This window comes from Papaver somniferum, chromosome 1 (assembly GCF_003573695.1).
Source record: "Papaver somniferum cultivar HN1 chromosome 1, ASM357369v1, whole genome shotgun sequence".
Taxonomy (NCBI): Eukaryota; Viridiplantae; Streptophyta; class Magnoliopsida; order Ranunculales; family Papaveraceae; genus Papaver; species Papaver somniferum.
In genome coordinates, this window is record NC_039358.1 from 224,175,931 (window position 1) to 224,182,055 (window position 6,125).

At 36.3% G+C, this 6,125-nt stretch overlaps 1 long non-coding RNA gene across 6 annotated transcripts; it reads right to left on the reverse strand.

Moving 5' to 3' along the window:
• Positions 1-1,922: 1,922 nt before the first annotated feature.
• LOC113317170 lies at positions 1,923-5,731 on the reverse strand. 6 transcript variants are annotated; one of them, XR_003343308.1, is made up of 5 exons: positions 5,512-5,731; positions 4,491-4,636; positions 4,187-4,350; positions 3,810-4,033; positions 1,923-2,680 (listed from the first exon to the last, which is right to left on the reverse strand). It is a non-coding gene; the product is annotated as an uncharacterized LOC113317170 (long non-coding RNA). The 6 variants fall into 6 exon arrangements; XR_003343315.1 differs by having other exon boundaries at positions 4,466-4,636; XR_003343313.1 differs by having other exon boundaries at positions 4,429-4,636.
• Between the last annotated feature and the right edge of the window lie 394 nt (positions 5,732-6,125).

Sequence of the window (6,125 nt, forward strand, 5' to 3'; positions counted from 1 at the left end):
AACAGGTTATGCAGGTTTTTCTGGACTGCATAACAAGTTATGCGACAAATTTTGTAGATGCATAACAGGTTATGCATCCATTTTCACGAATGCATAACATGTTATGCAGACAGTTTCTCGACTGAATGACATGTTATGCAGTCATAACCACATCATCATCTTTTTTCATGTTTCATTAACTCCCACGCAAACCATTATCTTTCAGTTATTCGGGGGCTCTTGGTCAAAATCATGTATTTACACCATCATCTTCTTTCATGTATTTACACCATCATCTGCAATTAAACCTTCTTCACAACTCATCCAGTATTGATTACTCCAACTCAATTCACGGCTGAGAGTTTCATAAAAATCTGAAATTCATTTCAAAATCTTCATTGAAAACAAGTTTTGATCATAAATCTATGATGACCAAACCGTGTTCTACAAACCCATTTAGGGATTTTTGGTGCTACCATTAATAACAGTAGTGAATTTAAATTGTAATGAAGAGAATCGGTAGTAAGAGTGTTCGTCGTTAATTCGAAGAAGAAGACGATTTGGTGCTGCTGTTGAGATCAGTCGAATTTAGGCATGAATTTATTCTCGAAATCAGTCGAATCTCTCCCTTTTTCAGAGATCTAGGTATAGTGGAGAAGAAGAAGAAGAAGAACAAAAAAAAAAAAAAAAAAAAAAAAAAAAAAAAAACAAAATTTTATATATTTTGGGTTTGAGAATAATTTTCTTCCAGAATTTGGATGCGCGCCTGTAGTTTTGGGAGCGTGGGTTTCACAATAGAAACATCAGGGAGAATGGGTCTCCCTGTAGTTTTCACATTTTTCAACCCATACTGTATTCTTGCCTACCATTTTCATTTAGTAATTTATCGCGATGATTAGATAATTTTTGTGTACCTTTCGCCAGTTAATCAACTAAAGGTTGGTCTGTTGATTCCATAATTTTTAATTTTAATTTTTTTTTATAGTTAAAAAATGAGAGCAAAAGGTTCCATCTGTGGGCACTTTGTAATTGTGTTATTGACCTTGGCAGAGCTGTTGTGTAGACAGCCCATATCAATAGTTTTCTTTTCTTTGTACCTAGAGACAGCCCTTATTCGAAAATAAGGCTGAAATTTATGATAATAATTTGGAAAAAGAAAGCAACAAAATTTGGAAATCCAAGTTCTTTGGGTTATACCCTCTCACTCAACTTCTGTAGCTTTTTCTTTCAAAACTCTGAGATTTTTTTTTCCAGAGTGCTTTTTGATAAAATTTATCTGTTACGTGGAGTATTTTACTGGCACGGGAGCATCAGAGCATTTACCAAATACCAATGCTTACATGGAGTATTTTATAGCAAGGCCTGCAGGACGGGCCTTCTTACTACTCGACCAATTTGGCGGATTTTTGGTAAAAAGAGTTGATCGATATAACACACTTCTTGTCTTGTCAATTGCAACAACTCTTCTTTATCAAATTCGTCAGGTTGGATTTAGTAGGAGGACGAAGCTTCATGCTGAGCCCGTATGACTTGATAAATGCTATAACCCTAGTTAGCAATTCGCGGTACGGAGGGTAGTTCGGAACGGCATACGTACGGAAAATATACGGATTCGGGGAGATCGGATTCGGTCAAAAATATGGTCAACCGTTCGTTGTTCGGGTAGTAGTTCGGAACGGCATACGTACGTGTATGTTCGTTTTAAAAATGTGAGTTCGGCAGTGAAAATTCGGCCCATATCAAAAGGCATTGTGCTATAGAAATATGATTTCAAGTGATCGAAAGTATCTAATGGTTTAAACAGCAACCTATTAGTAGACCAATGGTTTAGAGCGTGCATAACAACCTTCACTTTTTAAAAAAACCTTAAAACTAGGTGGATCCGTACCAGCTCCCTGATTCAGTGAGCTAACACCATTTTCATTTTAAAGAAAAGACATAACTTGACCACCGGAGAAAAGGAAACAAATTTATATCAACTTGATCACTGTCTATACAATTATCACAGTAAACAAGGCCAAGAGACCTAAAGGAACAGAATTACTAAAAGAAGAAGAAAAAACAGATTACTGTTTCCTCTAAACCTCTATAATAAGGTGCGTTACTCAGTTCCACTTTTGCGAGGTGTTCTGGATTTGCCATCGAAAGTGATTCCCACCTTTGTTTGGCATCTCATCAGGTGCACATTGGTTTATCTGCTGAACACATTCGATAAGAAAAGCTGCATTCTCATATTAGATGTGGAATTGGGTTTTAATTGACTTCAACTTATTTGAGTTACTCGTTCTGTCTTCCAGCAGTTCCAATCTTCTCTTACTCATCTGATTCCAGCTTGTCTGCAAGCTAGTCCTTGTATCTGGGTCGTGATGTTTGTAAACAAAGAGTCTGCAAGCTGATCTGTGAATCAATCGTCTTTCAAGACTTTTGTATCTTCCTCAGCAAAATCCTCTGCCTCTTTAAGTAATCGCTTGATTACTCTCCTCTTGTCGTCAGTGACAGAGATCTTCTGTGACTTTCCACTTGCCTTGTCTTCAGCCTTTGGATCTGTGGGGGTTCCTCTGTTCAGACATCGGAAACGCTCCAGTTTAAAGTTCAATCTTTTGAAAATTCATAAGACAAACCTTAGAGCTGGAAAATCCTAAGAGAGCAAACTTTCCAAGTTCCCTGCAATCATGATCAGACTTCTTTGGACTTCAAAAACCTAAAGCACACAACACATTGATTAAGTACAGAATCACAAGAAAATACTGTGTATAGTCATGGAATTAAACTCTATAATGTAAACTGTGCGATAAAAATGAGGGAACTTGTCAGCATCAACACCAAACAAAAACCATGACAAACCCTAGATTACAGTTTAAGTTACTACCGGAATTATTCATAAGATTAGCAAGAGATCATTTACGTCCAATCCTTATAAGTCAGAAACTGATTCACGAGAACTGATACGAGAACTTAGAAGTCATTACTATACTTGTTTACAGTTCTCCAGTTGTCTCTAGTAACAGCAAAAACTGTAACGCATCTATGGATCCCAAAACATTGACAAGGCATTGCAAGGTTTCCTGTCGTTTTACTGGACCACATGCAAGAAGTATGGGGTACTTTAAGAGGACCTAGATACAATTTATACTATTCCACAGATGCAGCTCCGGATTAAAGTACTGTCAGCAAAGTGCAAACCACATTCCAATACTAAGGAAGTAACACATCACCAGATTTCATTCGCATTTTACAGTAATTCAACTAGCCAACACACTCCCACACAGCAATAGTAGGACGTATCATGTCTTTTGGGGCCAAAGAAAGAAAAAAATCATTTAAACGATGATCTCAATAAATGGCAGGTAATGAGATAAATAGGGATGATGTTGCCAGTAGTGCTAAATTCAACAACAGAAAGGCAAGGCTATATACTAATTCAAGCCTATATAGGTTTAAGGATGTAGAAGATTTTAGCAATTGCACTACGCTTACTTAATCAGATCGTTTCTAAATATTTCAGGAAACATCATTACTTATTCAGGATATAATAACCTCACTGCAAATAATCTCTTCTTCTTTTTTCGTGTGCGAAATTTGTCAAACACTAATGAGGATTACAACACTTCCAACAATACTCAGATAGAACTTTAGTATAAAATCAGTTATTTATTTAAAAAAAAAAGATAAAATCAGAATTTTAATCAAACTGAAACATTACTACACCTCCCAATCCAATAAAAGTAGAAAGAAAAAACCGCAACACTAACAGATACAACCAATTTTATTATTTAGAAAAAGAAGCCTTAGTACAGTCAGCTATTTTGCGGAAGCAAAGAGAGTCTTACAGTTGGTAAAGGAGATATATCGTTATCTTCTTGGTTTTTTTGGATTGATCTTCTGTAATCGTATCCAACCTTATTTCTGAGAGGAGATATCATTGTGCCGGGGTGATCCTTGAATGTTTTGTGTATGGGGTGGGGGGGGGGGCGGGGAACATACTTGCCTAATCCAAAAGCTATTGCAGCTGCGGTTTGGTCGAGCTCTTGTTCAGTGCACATTATTCCCATGCCTGTTCACAAATGAAACAAATATGGAATTTCAATAATACAAGAATAATTTAGACGGAAAAAAAGGTATGCAGAGCGGTTATTATTGATTACTGCAACAGATAAGCGTTAACTGCTGACAGCTAACTAATCAAATCGAGTAATCCAAACCATACCTCGTTCAGCAAGTACAGCTTTACATCGTTTTTTGGCTTCATTCAGTAATTGGACCATACCACTGGAGGAGCCCAAAAAGGCATTAAATCATCTCCTGAGCAACAAATTTTACAATTTCTGTTACTTCGAGGTTAGGATTCCCGTATGCTGCATGTTTCCCTACCTGTAACAAGAGGTATAAGATTAATTAGTTCCACAATTCCCCCAAGTGAATAAACAAGTTGGAGTCCAAAAGAAATACTCAAACTAAAAGGCTTCTGATTGTGGTTGAGTATCACCAGCGACAAAGACTATACACTCAACTCTTTGGTTGTAATTGCCGTCCCTGTCCTTGATAGGTAAAGGTGATATTTTCCCTTCAAGGGAAATCACAACCTCTTCTCGGCTGGATTCACATATCATTGGCCTAGGCGCCTAGCCTTGTTATACAAATCAACTCCAACTCCTTCCTGCGAAAAATTTCAAAAGATGGAAATTTTAAGAAAATTATAAACATAGTGAATATTTCTGCTGATCTCGCAGATCGCTGACCATGGGCATTGTAAGGTATTCGGGCAAGAAGCATGATACTTTAAGAGGAGCTACAGAAATATGATAATCTATGCCCCACTCCACAGATGCAGCTCCGGATTAAAGAACTGTCAGCAAAGTGCAAACCACGTTCCAAAACTTAGAAAGTAACACAATACCAGATTTCATTCACATTTTTTAGTAATTAAACTAACGAACAATCACTAACACACTCCAAGACAGCAATAGTAGGACGTAATCATGTCTTTCAAGGCCAAAGAAAAACAAAACAATTAACAATGATCTCGGTAAATGGCAGGTAATGAAGTAAATAGGTATGCCAGTAGTACTAAATTCAACAACTAAAGGCAAGGTTATACACTAATTTAAGCGTAAATAGGTTTAAGAATGATGTAGAAGATTTTATCAATCGACAAACATTATAATCATTACGCTTACTTAATCAGATTGTTTCTTAGAATTTCAGGCAGATCATTACTTATTCAGGATACAATAACCTCACTACTAAGAAACTCTTCTTCTTCTTTTTTCTTGTGGGAAATTTATCAAACACTAATGAGGTATTACAACACTTCCAACAATACAACCACCACAGATCAAATTTTAGTATAAAATCAGAACTTTTCAAATAAAAAAACACAGATAAAATAAGAATTGTAATCAAACTGAAACAAATCATCAACACAACACTTCCCAATCCAAATAAAAGTCGTAAAGAAAAACAGTAAAAGATGCCCAAAAATGAGTTTCAGATCCAATCGATTTTTTTAGTAGTTAGAAACAGAAGTCTTACAGTTGGCTATTGTTGAGAGGAAATATCATCGTGCTGGTTGGATTCTTGATTGTTTTGTGTGTATAATGTGAGGATCACCATCCCAAATATCCATTTCTTAGACGGAGAAAATCAAATGAGAGAGTTATCAGAGAGATTAAACATCAGAAAGAAAAAACGGCGAACTTTCAGCGAGAGTGAGAGTGAGATGTAGTGAATAATTTTGCCTTCACGACTACATCTTAAACAGTAAACCCTAACGGGTGCCCTTGTGGTAAACAAAACAAGCCCACTTAAAAATGTCTCGTCAATTATGTTTTTTTTTTTTTGTTCTTTTGAATTGTGTCACATTTTTATGGGATTTTTTATGAGATTTATTACCAATATTTTTACTTATTTTATATGTTGTGTGATGCTTCGTTTAAAACTATTTTAACCGAAAATCACATCGGTATGGGTCTAGGTGAATTTGAACAAGGACATAGCATTCATGAACATGGACACCTAAGATGCGGAGCAGGCAGAGATAAAAGGATTGAGGCAAGCTATGCTTCGGGTGGAAAAACTCAACATACGCCAAATGTGCTTTGAGCTTGATGCTCAAAATATAGTAACAACAGCCAAAGGAGAATATC